The 16,794-nt window shown below is 39.8% G+C and overlaps 1 long non-coding RNA gene across 4 annotated transcripts in view; it reads left to right on the top strand.

Annotated features, from left to right (window-relative positions):
• Positions 1 to 15,294, top strand: part of LOC130681852 (uncharacterized) — a 28,944-nt gene extending 13,650 nt beyond the window's left edge. For 2 of the 4 annotated variants that reach the window (XR_008995051.1, XR_008995049.1), the window contains exon 3: positions 6,740 to 7,110. This is a non-coding gene — a long non-coding RNA (uncharacterized LOC130681852). Of the gene's footprint in view, positions 1 to 6,739; positions 7,111 to 11,180; positions 11,493 to 14,697 lie in introns of those variants that run through there. The other 2 variants (XR_008995052.1, XR_008995050.1) reach the window with 2 other exon arrangements.
• The last annotated feature ends 1,500 nt before the right edge of the window (positions 15,295 to 16,794 follow it).

Here is a 16,794-nt window from a genome sequence, read left to right as displayed (position 1 = left end):
AAGCAGGTCTCGAATTTGTAGTGAATGGAATACAGATGAAATGTCAGGTATTCAAGGACAAAGCTTGCCTATATATTTTTGTTTGCGGGAATAAAAAGAAAAAGACATTAGAAGCCGGCATTAATCAGAACTCTGAATAGTCCTGATACACTTTTCTCTGTTATTTTTAGTTGAAAGTATAATCAAAACTACCATCTCTACAGAAATGTACATATATATCAATTTTGATTAGCTTTTAGAATGAATTCTATTTAACTTGGTTGATATATTTTATTGACCTTGATGGAATCTAAACTAAAATGTTGTTTTCAAAGATAAAAAAAATAACTACAAAATATCTACTGTAGTGCTTAATTTGTGGCTTCACATAAGAGATTCAGCAAAGTCAAACTGCAGTTTAATAAAATATTGATAGAAACAATATTTTTGCTCCAAGTGGAGATTTTTATCCTATCCAGGAAAAATGTTTTCATTAAACTATTTCTCTCTGACTGAAAGAACTATGGTACTATTTTAAAATTACATTGTACATATACCATATATACTACAACTTGTCCAAAATAACATCTTCATAATCAGAAAAGAAACACATCTTGTGTTCTTTTTGTTTTGAGAAAATGTCAAACTGTTACATATACTCATATATCCATGCATATGTGTATATGTGTGTTCTTCTCTTTGATTCAGTTTCTTTGATTTAGTTTCATCTATCTGCTAATAGGAATAGCATTTCTTACACCTTTGTAATTGTAAAACAATTATTAATCTTCCCTTTGTTATACATGTAAGTTTAATTATTTTCACCAATTTTTACAATTGCTATAGAATCCTCAAATGGTGTAAACGGTGTGTGTCCATATCATTTAAAAGCAAAAATACACGTCCATAGAAAAACAACCGTCTTGTTCATACATTTCCAGTCCGACTGATTGGCTGTGGGTGGTTACATCAAATGACCTAAATGTGGTCTCCACACATCCTCATCTCTTAGTAAGGTTTTACCACGAATAAACAATGGTTTTTAAAAGAAGAAACAGATAAAAACTTTATTTGTTGTCATTTTATAAGTACGGCACGAATGAATTGATTGATTCACAAAATTATCGAGTACCTACTTTATGTCAGACCCAGGTCCACACACTAGATATACATCTCTTGGCATGAATCTCACCAAAGTTTTCTGCCAGCACATTTAAAAATTTTTCATGATGAGACACAGGCAGTAGGCTGTAAAAATAAGAAGTAAATTAAATAGTGAGTTAGAAAGTACTAAGCAAGGGTCCCTGTGGATGAGAAAGGCACAACAGAGTATGGACATAATGTGGCTGAACTGTACACTTAAAAGTTAGGAGGATAGTAAATTGAATGATACATGTATTTTACCACAATAAAAAAAAAGGAAAAGTGGGCTACATTGGAAAGAGCATTGCTTCAGGGTCCAATGTTAGATCAATGGCTTTTCTATTTCCCAACTATGCTTCAAAGCAAGACTTGAACAAACTGGTTGCACCTGACGTGAGAGAGGTCCGGAGCAAAGCTCCAGTACACACACAAACACATCCTGTGCCCGACAAGGTGGAATTTGCAAAGACTGGTGTCTGATGAACGATTGCTAACATGCAAAAGGGTCAAAAACTAACTATGACCAGTCATGTGGGGGGGAAAATGTGTGATAAGGGACAGACCAAGAAAAAAAGATAACAGAATTAATAGACAAAGACATTAAACAATTCCTTAGAAAAATATACTTAGAAATATACAGAAGTTTAACATGGTGGCCAAAAGTAACAGGATCAGAAAGAGGATCTAGAAAAATGTTAAAAAAAAAAAAAATCTTCTAGAGTCAAAAGATACACTATTTGAGATAAAGGCTGTGTTGGAAGGATGGACACATTAACAGCAGATGGGCACGGCAAAAGAAAAGGTTCGTGACATGAAAAAAACTATGTGAAATAAAACATCAATGTCACAGTGACTCATTAAAAAGAAAACTGATTACAACGGGACAACCTTAAGGAGAATAATCTGCATATAATGGAATTCCAGAGACAGTGGGAGGGAAACATGTACATAAATAATGCCATTTTTTCCCCCAAATTGAATGAAGCCTATAAACTCATAGCTCTAAAAAATGCCCAATGAATATGGCATGGGAGAACATTGAGGAAAATGAAAGCAGGGTGTATTTTAATCAAACTACTGTAAACCAGTATTAAAGGCACACTTTCAGAAGGAGCCAGTGTAAATACACATTACCTACAGAGATAAAAGGTAAGCGTGACCATACTTTTCTCGTTGGAGACAACAACACAAGCCAGGAAATCATGAAGTGCCGTCTTTCCAGAACTGAACATAACAGTCGTCCCAGAATTCTAAATTCAGTCGAAAATATCAGAAATGAAATTGAAACGGAGACTTGTTTAGACAAACACAAGCTGGAAAGTTTTAGCAGCAGATCAATAAGAAATGTAAAAGGATTCTTACCATGGCAGGACAGTTGTAATGAGGGGACATTGGGATCTACACAAAGGAATGAAGACTGTCAGAAATGATATGTGTGATAGTAGATATGAAGGGATGTGTTTTTCATAAAACTCTGGAAAAGATAGTTGATGAATTAAAGCAGCATAAAAACCATTCTATGGTTAGTTATTTTTATGTTTACACTGGGCATTGGTTAAGAAAGACAATATATGGGTCATGACCCAAGTTTCAATAAGTTGAAAAATGGTTTCAGTTGTACATGTTCCCCCAGTGACAATGGCATTAACCATCGATGACATGATGGTATCCAAACATCCAAATATTTGAAAACTAAGCAGTAGCTTCTAAATAATACATGTGTCAGTAAAGAAATCACAGAGAATTAGAGTGTTGAAGTGAATGAAAATATAAATAGGAAATCCTTAAAATTTTTAATCAAACGTTTAGCTCAACTGGACACAATGTAGTAACTTTAGAGAAGAAAGCCACGTTATTGCTCCGTTAAAAGGCCTTAAAAGGGTGACACGGAACCCAAGCACATTCATTAGGAAAATGAATCCAGAGTTTAGATTTAAATGAACAAATCTCCTGAAGGTTGCAGAGTTCACTCAAGAAGTGATAATAGCCATGTAGGGATTAATTAGATGTTGTTTTTAAAAGCCTTCCCACCAAGAGACCACGGGCCTCAGGTGGCTTCAGTGAGGAAGTCTCCTAAACATTTAAACAGATTAAAAAACAGAAATTCTACACAAACTGTTCCAAAAAGTGAAAGATTGAGGGTACATTTTAAATCTCATTTCCATGAGGTTAATGATACCCTGACACCAAAAACAGACCAAAGTAGTATAATTAGCAAAAAACACTACAGAAAAATTTCCCTCCTCATGCTCATTGCAAAGTTCTTTAAAAATGTTATCCGAATGAATCCGGTTCCATAGGCACATGCGTGATAGCATTGCGTGTGTGTCCAGTGAGACAGTATCTGCCTTTTTTTTGTAGTATTTTTATTTATTTTGGTATCGTTAATGTATAATAAGTATCTGCCCTTTAACTAGGGAGTTTTTATTCATTAACCTTAAGTGTCATTATTCACATAGTTAAATTTAAGTCTGCTTTCTGGAAGTGATATTGGACCACTTTTCATCCCAGAAAAGATGACAGCACGGGGATGCCATTTCTTTCCTCCTCTGATTATTGTTACAAAAATTGATGATACTTCCACGTGACATCATCATCATTGCTTTTAAAAGTATATGATCAATTAAAGACCTTATATTACAAGAAAAAGCTTTGTCCCGTGACCAGTTTCAGTGCCCTTTATTCCTTGGTGTCGATGAGAAGTCCCTCATGTATGACCTTCCTGGGCTTGAAGAATGTCCTTTAGCTTTTTTTGCAAGTGACAGTGAGGAAAGTTTTCAGCTTTTGTACGTCTGACATGGTCTTTCCTTCATCTTCTTCCCTTTCAGGTATTGAAATGTTGCTTTCTTGTATTTACATCTGTTTTGTTTTGTTTTGTTTTGTTTTGACATCTGAATTTCCGCTCAGCTTTTCATGTTTTAGAATTGGGTGCAGGAGTGCAATCGCTGGCTGGAGAATTTTTATGTTTGGTGCTGTAAAATTCTTGTCGGATAATTGCATCTCCGTGTGGGTGTCTGATGAGTGTCTTTTTCCTTCAGATTGTGAGTTTCCAGGTTACTGCTATGGCATGTTTTTTTTTTTTTTTTTACTGCGTCATGGACATTTTGGGTATTTTGAGCCTCTGGGTCCTATTTAAGAGGCAATCAGGCTGCTTAGAAAAGTTTGCAGATCCTGGCTGACTTCTGTGTTCAGGGAATCTGGCCTTTGTGTATACCATGCCCGTTTGCCTGCCCATTCTGTGCTGGTGGGACCCCCACGTTCTTGCAAGTGTCATGTCGCAATGACTTCTACTTCGTGGCTCATTCTGGACTTTATATATTGAAATATTTACGAAGACAGTTAGGTGCATGTGCCCAAATGGGTCACTAGCCTTAGAATGCTGCCCTTCACGAGAAGGCAACAGAGAAACTAATTGTATAGGAAATATCACACCTGATAATATAAAACGTGATGCTATCCATGCCCCAGAACTCAAGTTAAAGAGGCACCGCTCTGAATAAGGAACACTGAACTCTCCCGTGACCCTACTCTCTCTCTCTCTGTCACTCTGCTAGTCATTAATTTTCCCCAGCTCCACGTGGCCTGTCCCTCAGCTCCCCCTTCAACCCACCCTGAGGGCCACTTTCTTTCGTACTTGCAGAACTTCACACTCCGCCCACCCTATACACAGGGCAGCCCGTTCAAATAAAATGCTACTGTTTGTTAAAAATGTTCGCATAGACATGCTTCTGTTCATTCTCGTTCCTCCAGGTTGTCTGAGGTTCAGAAGGCGAGGTATTGGCTAAGTCCTTTCCCAGGTAGAGTCCTCATGACCCAGGGAATCCACCTTTGCCTCTGTAGAATTATCACGTATTTAGGGAAGGTGGCTGGTCAGACCCCATGTTCTCCAAACTATGAAATCTCTTACTTTTCTTCTCCTATAAAATTTCAGGCAATACCTGGGTATTAACAGCCTGGGCACAGCACTGACTTTGTGGGTACCCAGGAAAGAGAGGGCAGCGAATCACAGGTACATCCTGGTGATCATGAGAAAGAGGGGTTTATTACTGACTATTCTAGAAGAAATATCAACAGATCTGAGTCTAATTATTTGCACTATGTTTATAAATGCATCTTTCTTTCATCTTAGATTATGAAAGTGTAAAAGGGAGAGAAAAACATGGTAGAAAGCATGCAGGCAGTATTCAGATCATGTTGCTGAAATGTGGTTGAAGTTTTCCCCTTTAGAAGTAATTACTTTACAAAGAAAGCCTCAAGGGCCCTCTGTGTTTCCGTCATAAAGCAAAACACATTTAATAAAAGGAGCCTGAAGGAGGCTTTCGGAACCATAATAATGAGCTTTCAAATGGGGGGGTTAGAATTTTTTGACTCATTAAACCCTATTTTGGATTCTATCTATTCTGTAGTCAGTACTTCACAATTTTGTTTTCTGTGATGAATTGAAACAATGTTTTTTTTTTTAAATTCACAAAGCATAAATAACACTGTGATGTGTGTTATAAACATTGAGAATTTGGAAATTGAAGAATGTTTCAGAGTACAGAATTGACTCAATGGCTTGATGGTATCTCAGATGTTAATAGGAAATAAGGAAAAGAAATACCGTCAATTTTGGTTGGGTGGAAGACACAAAGAAGGCATTTAAGAAATTTTCTGCATTTCTTAATTCTGAAGAATCTCCTGAAATATTTTATAGGTAAATGGCTTATACTGAGTCATGGTTAATTGAGAACAGGTTATATGAATAACATCAGGAATTAATGAATATCAGTTAGGATTTCAGGAAGTGAAATGCAATTCATCGCGGGTATGAATTGAGTCCAGCTTTGCTGGAATAACCTTTAGTTCTCACAGTGACTTGTGAATACTCTTAGGACAAAACTGAATTTACTGCTAAGAAGGTGGGTGCAGGACGGAAGAACATGCCCAGCTTTCCTGGAGAAGGAAGGTTGCTGCTGCAAGCATGGGAGAACTGACGGCTTCTGTGTTCAGCCTGCGAGGCTGTGTTCACAGAGCATGAAAGCGGATTTCCAAGACGTGCAATGCAAACGAACGAGGGTGATGCATTCAGTGGAACAGGCGACGGGGTGTATTTATTTTCAGTCACGAGTGTGCGGAGATGCCCAAGTGTCAAGAATGACTCTGAGGGCAGGGCTGTAGTTATGAGGAAGTTACCTAGAAACATGCCCATGAAGAGGAGGGAATATCTACATTCCTGGCCACATAGTGCTTGCCATCAACATCCATCAATTCATACCCGTGATGAATTGCATTTCGGTACAGTTACATATAAATTAAATACATTTAAATTAAATGCAATCACATTTAAATACAGTATGATCCTCACATGCTTCCTGTGTCCCCCACCATATGTGAATGAATCCAAGCCGAGTCTATAGAGTGACTTGGCACCTCTCACCCAGACATCACCAAGAGTGCCCATCAATGCCAAAATAAAGGTAGAACAACAAAAAACAAACAAACTGGAAGTCCTAAACCCAGTGGGGAAGTCCACCGGAACCATCTAATCCCTCAGGGTGGTTCAAAATTGACATGTTGATCCACGATGGTGGGTCAAAACGTTTCCCCAAATAATGTGCTTTCTCTTTGCCGTCAGTCTTTCTCCGGACATGGTGTGAGGATAAAGATAAGAAGCAGAATGCGGTGGGTGGGTGACCCGGGGACTTCGGGTTCAGACATGAAGGGAAGTGAACCAGGTACATCTCTTCAGGGCAGAGCCCCTTACCAAGCCTGATGAGTGACTTACCCACCAGCCACTTGCTCCCCTCCCTGCAGCCTCAGAGGAAAAGCCAGATTTCCACTTTCAAAAAGCTCAGAGCAAGGTCAGACTGGAAGAATGAAAATATCTGTAGAATTCTTACCATGGTCTATTCCAACTTTAATGCAGCTCCAAGCCAGATGGCACACAGGGACTCCCACAAATTCTTCTCTGAACTTCTTGCTCCCAGAACATCCTAAAAGATCTGTGCGAGTGACAAAGAACGCCCTTTGAAATGGCCATCAGTCACTCAGATGGGACTTAATAACTTCTGTTTCAAGCATGAAAATGAAGAAGTTGATCATTGAATTTGCTCAAAATGCTCATTCAGGTGATCTGTTGGCAGAGTCCCTTTGAAACTCATGTCCTTGAAAGTCTAACTACAAATGTTGGAGTCTGAGAACTTTTGCACTGAGGTGATTTCAAATTTGAATCAGAAGCTGGTGTACAGAAGAGTTGATTCTTTTCCAGCCTTACGTCTTAATGTGGCTCATTCCGGCACTGACGGCTTGCAGTCTCCACTGAGTTTTCCAGTATTCCAGTGTGTGCTAACACTTGCTGTCAGACATTAAAATAAATCTTTACTCCTTAAAGATTTGGGAATTCACCCACTGAAGTCCTCATTCTAGCTGGTAATTTATGTGTTTATTTTACTCCTTGGAGTGTAATCCAGTGATTTTAAGCAGCTGATTGGATAAATGTTTGCAGTGGGCATATAGATAAAAAATATACTGTAATTGAATATTTTGAAAATTTGATCCATGCTTTGGGATATTTAGCCATGTGTTTTATTAATACCTAGTTTCTGCTCATCTTCTGTTTAATGTTTATGCTGGCTTGTAACAGTTGAAGCCCCCTTTTGGATTTGAAATGAAATGTAGACTTCTCTACCTGTGTTAGCGACTCCATTTCATAATTATTCACACCAGAGTACTTATATACTATTGAGTAAAATCCTTTGTAGCTACATCATGAGAAAAAAAAGGTACCGTTCAATTAATCAAGTGACTTTGTTAGCATTATGGATTACAAGGATATCAAATGGAGCCATGGTATTTCCCATTCAATAAATATTTTTAGATACAATCCTGTCTTAAAATATCTTTCAAGGAAAGATTCTTGTTTATCTGTGAGTCCGTGTTTCTCTATTGAACCCAATGTTGTAAAGCCAAATATTTTAAAATTCACATAGTATACAGACTTGGAAGTAGTTTCATGGCCCTGAATTACTTCTTTGAGTTGTACTGTGTTGCTTGTCCACTTGGCCTTTTAGGGTGGCCAGTCCACAAGAAGGTACAATTCTAATACAAATATGGCTGTGTTACAGATAGTTTGGGTATGTGTTTTATAACCCCAGTAAGACCACCCTCACACCTATCTTAAATAACGTGTTTTTAGGGCCACAGCAAAAGCTTTGGTTGCCTTAATGTTCATTATGTACAGCCGTCAGAGTTGTGCCAGAGTGTTTCACATATTGATTGGGCAATAAAAAGTCACAGGATTTTATTAGTTAATTAATTCAGGAGCAAATGTAGTAATTCTGTGGTACATTTGGTTTCCCTTGAAACAGATATAAGGGAATAAAACACCAATAAACTTTGATGATCTTGTATGTAGGTAATCATCAATATTCAAATTAATGAATAGCTCCACTTACTATTTAAAAATGAGCATGCAGATAATTGCCGGTGGTTGTGTACATGCGCACACATCTGCATCTATATAGAGAGGTATATATGCTTTTGCACCTACTGGTTATAGTGTGTATGTATTTGTAAAGGAAACACCAACAGTCAGGTACATGCAACACTATCTTTTAATCAAGGGCATTTAAGTATAATTAATCCAAATCTGTTCACTGTAATACAACGAAAGAAGTCCTCACACCTTTCCTTGGCGTAACCATGCTCAGAGCTGAAACAGTCCTTACCTTATATAAGTCCTTTTATTGCGGAGTTGACAAAGCCATAGCCTCTGTTTATTTTTTCCATATTCATATTTCTGATTTGCAGAGCCTCCTGGCTTACACTTCATGTTTATTGATAAACCTCACTATTTGATTTGTCCCTGATGATTGACACCTGTGAAAATAGAGGAGATAATCTCTTGATTGTTTGGTATGTGCTACTCATAAACTTTAGAAGCAAAGACATCACATTTGTAGTTAACCCATAACATGACACAGAGAGAGAGAGAGAGAGATCCCCAGCCAAAAACAATGGTCATCAGGCATATGCTTCATCCTTTCTAGTCAAGGATTTTCTAGCATCTAATTAAGTTGTTTCCTCCCTTAGTATATAACCTGACTTCACGCCACAAAATTCAGTAATGCCTGTGGATGTAAACCTGTAAAACAGCAGAAAACCCCCCTGTCATTTGTTGTGTGCCAATACTTTAAATCGATACCAAGACCGTGCCTTAGCGTTTGTCTACGTGAGGGAATAGCTTAAAGACCACTATTTGCAGTTTCTTTGACAGGTGAATGAATGTGCTCTTGGACATGTAGAGTTGCATTTCCATCACAAAGTGCATCCTTTATCATTCGCTGCCATTATACAATCTGACCTCACTGCCTAACTGCTCCGGCTGCTTCTCCTTTTCCAGAAACATTCTTTCTCCTCTTGATTGTAAAGTTTATTTTGACCTTGCCCTGTGGGATCTAGGCTCTGTGTCTCTCCCTTAATGGAGCCTCTGCAAGCTCCTAGCACAGGTATGCCCTCTTCCAAACATATAGTAAAGTGTAGGGTTGGAAACAGTGAACACATGTGGATCATTTCGGGGGACATGAGACTAGATGACCTTGTATGTCAGAACTTTGTCTTAGACTATTTTCCCATCTTGTTTTAGCCCAGATACTGGAACAAAGTTTGCCTAGTTACTTACCTTTGACTTACAAGTTCATGATGTCGGGGGTGACCTATAATGGAAGGTTGGCCCCCCTTCCAGTGTGTTCAATTTAGTATAAAAACATAAATGTAAATCACTATCTCCCTTCCCTGGATCATTGTTCATGTGAATCTTGTTTGACTGTCATTTGAACTCCCCTTGAAATCTGTATATGCATTATTTCCAAGAGTCTGTTTTTAGTCTTTAATTATCTGGATCAGTTTATATTTGTTATAACCCTTAGAAATAAAACAACAGTAAAAAAAGAACAGTGCAGAGGAAGAAAGAGACAAGTGGCCTTAATTTCAAACACATCCAGACAACCAAAAACTAGGGCAACTTTCATCCTTTGAAGAGTTTGTTCACAGAAAACCTTGGCTGAAGGCTCCTAGTGGACCTGAGGCATCATAGACCAAATCTCAGTATATGTTTAACTATCTTTTCTCACTTAAAAAAAAAAACCAGAAAAAGGAAACTAAAAAAAAATAATAAGTGGTAACTATTATTAAGTTACACAGAGCAGGATGCATGAACATTATCAGACAAAAAGTTTCCTTATTGCACTGCAACAATGGTTTGTCAAGCACCTGAGTGCAGAGAGGAAAGATGAATAAAAATATTTTGGAACCAACATTATAAGACATGGCCTTGAGATTTTTTCCTTTATGCATTATAGGAAACATTGCATTTATTACAGTGCACAGGACATTTACTGCACTTATTACTGGAAACTAAATATTCATGAATGCATAGAAATCAACATAACGTCTTGTTGATATTTTGTCAAAAGAACTACAACAGTAACAAAAATCAGCTCACATGATACATTTATCCCTAAAATAAAAACAGCTACCCTGCAAAAAGAAGCTGCTCACCTCAAGAGAAAGCCTGATATCTAAGATGCCTTTGAAATACGCTTTAAGTCTGCAAATCACCAAAGAAAACCTTTCTGCTTTCACCAAAAATAGGTCGTTGATCCAGGATTTCACAATCTTGACCCTCTTGATACTTGGAAATAGATAATTCTTTGGTGTGGGGTGTTCTGTGCACTTTAGGACGTCTGGCACCCTCCCTGGTCTGCCCACTCGGAGCTCCACCCTAGTAGTGACTATGAAGAATGTCCCCACGCATTGCCAAGGGACCTGGGCACAGGAGCAAAAATGCCCCCAGTTGAGAGCCATCGCATGACTCAAACCAGTCCATGTTTCAAAATTGTGTTTCAAAATCCATTTTCTTGGTGTGAGCAGAATACAACTGGGTCCCATTCCTTCTTTTGTCGTTACTCTGGATAGATGTATTTATTCCCTCTTCAGTGTTCCCTCCTTTTATCCCTTTCTCTCTCTCTCCCTCCATTTCTCCCTTCTCTCTACAAAGAGTTTTGTGCAATTTCCAGGGCTCACAGAACACCCACAGTCTACACCAGAATCTTAAATAGATGGGATTGAATTCTGAAAATACTGACATTAATACGAGTCAACTAAACGTTTGTTTTACTGTCTGCCAAAATAAGGACGTTCCCCCTGTTCTCCCAGAGTTGTTTTCATTTTCAGTAGCATTGAGTTTGAAAGAGCACGCTGGCTTACGACATGCGTCACCGACACCCCCAGACAGCTGTGCCTTCCCACTGCGTGGCTCAGAAAGGAGGTTCTCAACTTCCAAGTCATTCTGGACCCCGACTGCTTGGTATGCTGTGACTGAAGACAAGAAAGTGTGCCCTTCATATTTAATAATAATGACTTTGCTATACATTACATATGTTATATAATATATAGTATATAAATAAATGGATTTAATTATAATTTAATTTATATATAAACTAATATGCCATGTGAGAGGTGTTCTTAGGCATTACACCACCATGTCCATGCTGCTATCCAATTACCATCATCTTACACCTTTGGGACACTTGAGGGTCAGATTTCTACCTATTCTGCATCAGAAATGTAAACAAAAGCAAACACTTTTCACGTGACAGGCTGCTACACATTCCGCATTCTTCCTTTTGCACACAAGCTGCCTGTCCCTTTGGCCTGAGAATGGCAGTCGCGTGGACTGTTGATCTTGTCAGCTCTGTAAAGAAGGAAAATGCCTTAGGTGGTGTGCTCAGGAGCCTTGGGACCATTACCCGGAGTTTTCCTCAGGGTTTCCCCAAAGAAGAACCCAAGAAAGTTATAAGGCCAGGGAGAAGTGGTCACAGAGGACCCAAGTAGACAACTCAGAAGAGATCTGAAGAATGAGCCACAATTAATAAACGTAAATGCAAAACGTGTGTGTATCAGGGGAGGCTCCTCATGAGACAAAACAGCTGTGAGTTTTCCTGAATATAGGGGAGAAGAGGTGAGTCTTTAGTATGTTTTTACTGGTGTGAAAACCATACGACATGGCAGCCCAAACCTGCCCCCAAAGACAGCCACATCCTAATCTCTAGAGCTGCACATGTGTTATGTTCCAGGGATATGCAAAACTGGGTGGCAGATGGAATTAGGACAGCCAACTGACCCTGTGATGGAAACATGACCCTGGAGTATCCAGGGGTCTCCTATACTCAGAGGCACCCTTAAAAGTGGAAGATGGCTGTAAAAGGGAACATAGAGTGGCGTTGTATGAGAAAAACACGGTTGACCTCAGCTGGCTTTGGAGAGAGAGGAGGGCCCGTGAGCCCGTGGTGGACGGTGGCCTGTAGGGGCTGCAGAAGATGAGAATACAATTTCTCTGCAGGTGTCTCCTAAAGGAATGAGGCCCTGCCCTCTCCTTCGCTTTAGCCTGGTGACACCTGTGTCCTATTTCTGAGCTATGTCACCATATGATAAAAATCTGTGTTCTGTTAAGCTACTAAATTTGTGGTCATTCGTTATAGTACCAAAGAACATACGGAAACCAAGTCTGGGGACTAGTGGGCAGAAAAGGGTCGTGTTTGATGAACCCCATGTTCAATGATGTGGATGTTTTCTTAGGGACCCCAGGTGACATAGAAGAGCTTAACCAGTCGATTGTGTTCACTTCCTCACAGTGAGCTGACAGGAGACGTGGGGAAACCCCTAGCCAACTTTAGGAATAATGATGGCAGCCTGAACTGACAAGTGCCTGGTGATGGGCACGAATGGGCCAGCCTGAGAGGCCCTGCTAAGAGAAGCTGACAGGGGATTATGAAAGGTGAGAATGCTTGCCTTCCTGAAGACACAGGACGCAGTATTTCCACTTTCAGTGTCACTGAAGCGGACACGCAGGAAAGGTGACCTGTCACCTGGGGAAGAAAAAAGGTTAATGTGGATGCATGGATAGGATTTTTTTTTAAATTGAAGTACACTAACCATCAGGAAAATGCAGGTCAAAACCACCATGAGATGTCACCTCACCTCACACCTGTTAGAATGGCCACGTTCCAAAACACATAGGAAGGTGCTGGGTGGGCTTACGTTTGTCAAGGTGCAGATAGATATTCGCTGGACAGGTAGGGGCACGTGGTTCCAACTTTTAGGAAGAAAGTGTACCAGACACCCAGGTTTGGCTGACCTCCAGCAGACAAATGCCCATCAAAGCTGCAGGACTGGAATATTTTGCCCCGGGAAAGTGTATGCTGGGTCCAGAAGATGAAGTAGTGGAAGGTGAAAGCCCAGCATGCACTGATGTTGGCAGGGGCAGAGGAAGAGGAAAGCAGAGAGGGCACATTTCGAAGGATGCAGGAGGGAGGGACAGTCAGGGATGTGGCTGCTAAGGCATCCGAGCATTTGAAGCAACAGGCGACAGTGAGCATTGGAACATGCCGTAGAAAGCTCAGACACTAGAGTGCTTTTACGTTGAGACGCCATCAGTGACCTGCTTTAGAATACACGTGTTTGTTCCCAGAGGAATCAGGATTGCAGCCAACAGAAAAAAAACATGTTCAAGGTGCAGAGGAAAGGAGAATCCATACACTGCTCTTCAGTTACCTTGGCATTGACCCTCTGTCTGTCTGCAGCAGGTGTAATGAATATAGATCCTCTAGACTGAATATACTTTCTCAGTACAGTACCATTAGGAACTGTACAATTAAAACACCCTATTGGGTAGCAGATAATCAGAACAGTGCAAGATGAAAAGATGTTACTCAACGTGATGTCTGTATAGGCGCCCACTATGTGCCACCCCCCAGTTGGCGATAGCGCCACGTTAGTGTCTGTAGATTAGGTGCTTCACTATTACCCTTTAAAAATTATGACTGTTACCAATCAGAGAATATACAGGTATGTAGTTCCAGGCATGTACAAGGTGAAAGAAATCGTACCGGCACAGTAATGAAGTGATCTTTACAGAGTTCTCACGTCTAATTTTACTAGAGAAAGAACACTCAAGTTTCAGATATCCTGCATCTAATAAACTGATCACTTGTTTTGGCATGAACCTAATTTCCTGCCAGATCACTGCATTCCCCTTTGGGGAATTTGTTATTTTCTTTTACCAAGAAAAGTAGAAACAGTAACAAATAGTTTAACTGATTTGTTTGTTTCTTTCTCAAGACTGAAGAACTTAGTCTCAATGTGTTGTGTCTCTCACCCTGAGTGTCAGTAAATGAATTCTCTATACACACATAATATGTACTATATATAATTTTATATGCATAAAAACCTTTACTTCTTTTAAAATTTAATTTCCATTGCATTTTTGTCTGTAGCCTCTGCATGCTGTCTGCATGAACTATCTTTGCAAGATGGCACATTCACCCCTGAAAAAGGAGTACCCTTTACTTTTTAAAAATATGCCGTATAGGAACCCATACATCTTGTAAGAACGTTAGTCAAGAACTTAAAACAGGTCCATTGTACACTTGACTCTTTTAAACATCAGCATGGTGGAATTCACCTAAAATGGTGCTTAATTATTGATGTCCTTTCTTCTTCTCTTTTTTTCTCCTGGACCTTTGACAAATGCAGTGTGCACACAGTAATTGACTGGCTAATGGAACAGAATGGACCCTCTGAAGTTCCTCATTTGTGCAAATGCATCCTTCTCTTGTCTGCCAACATGACTGTCTTTATTTACTTTCACCTCGAGTCGATAGAAGCACATGGTCTGTGAGCAGAATGTAAATTCAGACTCATTTCAGAAAGGACACTGTGTTCATCATGGGAATAAAAGACACACCCTTTTCTTCAGAGTTGGACTGAGTCTCTAGAAATTAATTGGTCTCTGTGTTGCAGATGAAAAGTAGAGAGATGGTGACACTTTTGGGTTGGGACCTCCCCCTCTGGAACCCGCTGCTCTTTGTTCATTTCACAGGTATTTGCAGAGTGGCCACGGCGTGCGGCCACGGATTCAGACCAAAGGTAATGGAGAGAGGGATTTCCTCTCCATTTCTATAGTCTGATGGTTTTTAATTTCTGGGAACAGACATTCAAAATGATCAGATATGTAACATAAAAAAATCAACTGGAGTAGGTGACATACAGCGAAATAAGATGATGAGACTGCTAGGTGTTTTTTGAAGACATTTGGGGTGTCGCTTCTCCCCTGTGGAGACAGAAAGCAATCCTACAGTCAGATGCCCCACAGAGAAGCAGCCTTAGTGTGTTCCGGGAGCTGGAGCCGCCGGTGACGACAACATGCCACGCTGGGGAGAGGGAATGAAGTTAAGAAGGAGCGGTAGGCAGGCTCATCACACAGATCCGTGCTTGTACGCAGATATAAGGGACTTGGGTTTTTTAGTGTAAATGATAGAAAGCCAGTGGTTAGTATTAAGCTTTGGGGTGTGATGATCTTAAACGTCCCTCAAAGGGAAGATGACAGGACACTCCCCCCACCACCAACATACAGGTTCAGCTGCAAGGAACTGTGCCTGCAGTTAACAGATGAGCTAGAAATACCCACCTCCCCTTCCCAGCAACTTCTGAAACTATGGGGAAGAGCATTTCTCCTTGGAGCATGGGTCGGGGCTCAGTAAACGGGAAGAGAGATCACAAGAAATCCTAACCTCAAATGCACAAGGCAGTGAGCAGCCCGCCTTGTTTAAATATATGCTTGAATGTGGGTTAAAGTAGTTAAGTCCCTAGCGATTATTCTGAGACTCCTCTGGGGCTGGAGGGTGTCAGTAATCTGCGTTTATCACGGGTTTCAGAGTTTGGTCCAGTAAATTAACATGGAGTCTGAGTCTGTGGTCAAACTCATAAAGACGTGAATTCAGTGCAGTTCAAATTCAATTCAAAAAGACGTGAAGGAAAAGCCAATGGAAAAAAAAAAAAAAGATATTTCAAATGTGGAATTTGCCAATGGGTCCTATGCACAATATAATTATGGAAGTGAAAAAATGATGAGAAGGGAAATACTTAAATATTTGAATATCAGAAGAAATTAGCCCGCTTTGCTAATACAGAGGGCTGGCAGCTCTAGTGAGGTTAAAGACTATGGCAGAGTGGGAGGATTGAAAATGTCCTTACCCGAGGCTATAGCAGAAGGAAGAAGAAATGGAACAGGGCATGGGGCTCACTCTCAAAAGCATCAATGAAGAGTTTTGCAGAACGGGTTAAAGATACAGACCTTAGTTCAAAATGTTGAACAAATCCAAGCATGATAAGTATAAACAGAGACCACAGGTTATACATTCAGCATGCCAAGGCAAAGAACACATCTTAAAAGGAGGAAAAGGTGTATGTGTAAAGAAAACAAAAACAAAGTGATTGGTTAATTTGGTGAAATTAAAAAAAAGGTCAATGAAGTTTAAAAATTAAACTTTCATGAATTGAGTTGCAGTGTTCCAAATGAAATAAATATACTGTATTTTGATGCAAATCATTGGACAAATGACATGTTTTGCACCGTGATACTACGAACACCCCATGTTTCCAAAAATTGTGTATGATATTTTGAGGGTCATTCTGTCCAAAGGTGTGATTGGGTGCCTAGCTTGCAAGTACTGGTTGACCTGGAGAGTTTAAACCACTTTGGTCTCTGACACTTAGTATATTGTTGAGGTGACACGAGGCAAGGGATGGATTGGGACATCAGTCAAATAAGGGATGCTGTCTAAAACTCCC

This window comes from Manis pentadactyla, chromosome X (assembly GCF_030020395.1).
Source record: "Manis pentadactyla isolate mManPen7 chromosome X, mManPen7.hap1, whole genome shotgun sequence".
In the NCBI taxonomy this organism is placed as follows: domain Eukaryota; kingdom Metazoa; phylum Chordata; class Mammalia; order Pholidota; family Manidae; genus Manis; species Manis pentadactyla.
Note: the sequence above shows the minus strand (reverse complement) of the source record. Positions and strands in the feature narration are given on the sequence as shown.